The sequence below is a fragment of the Sinocyclocheilus anshuiensis genome, unplaced genomic scaffold (assembly GCF_001515605.1).
Source record: "Sinocyclocheilus anshuiensis isolate Anshui unplaced genomic scaffold, SAMN03320099.WGS_v1.1 scaffold199, whole genome shotgun sequence".
NCBI classification, from domain to species: Eukaryota; Metazoa; Chordata; class Actinopteri; order Cypriniformes; family Cyprinidae; genus Sinocyclocheilus; species Sinocyclocheilus anshuiensis.
The window spans coordinates 2,062,235-2,062,770 of NW_015552582.1; the positions used below are offsets into that span (position 1 = coordinate 2,062,235).

Below are 536 nucleotides of genomic sequence, written 5' to 3' on the forward strand. Positions count from 1 at the left end.
GAGAAGTGCTCACTAACACAGATTTAGACAGATTTGTGAACAATATTTGAGAGAAATAGGCCTTTTGTGTACATAGAAAAAGTCTTAGATCTTTGGGTTCAGCTCATGAAAAATGGGGGAAAAAACAAAAGTGTTGCGTTTATAATTTTGTTCAGTGTAGTTACTCGTCAGTTGCTCAGTAACATTTTTGTGAATTTTTTTAATGGCATGTGACAATGCGATACGTCCAACAAACATCTTTCCAAATTCGTAATGAGAATCATTTATAAATCTGCATGCTCTTGTCAACAAAAAGAAGCACTGAGATCTTCCTGCAGATGATCCTGCGGCCAAAATAAAAGCAGAGCAAAAGCAACAACTCATCGACATTCATAATTGATAATATTGTAATTTTACTGTCGTTCTGTAAAATAAAATAAGACAATAATAATAATAATAATAATAATAATAATAATAAACCCCTACAACAGCTCTATTAATACATTTATTATAACATTCACACATAGTGTTCAAATTGGGATCTGTAATATATTCTA

The 536-nt window shown here is 31.2% G+C and overlaps 1 protein-coding gene across 1 annotated transcript in view; it reads right to left on the bottom strand.

Annotated features, from left to right (window-relative positions):
- Positions 1-536, bottom strand: part of LOC107665299 (uncharacterized protein KIAA1211 homolog) — a 35,380-nt gene that overhangs the window by 6,200 nt on the left and 28,644 nt on the right. The window lies entirely within an intron of this gene.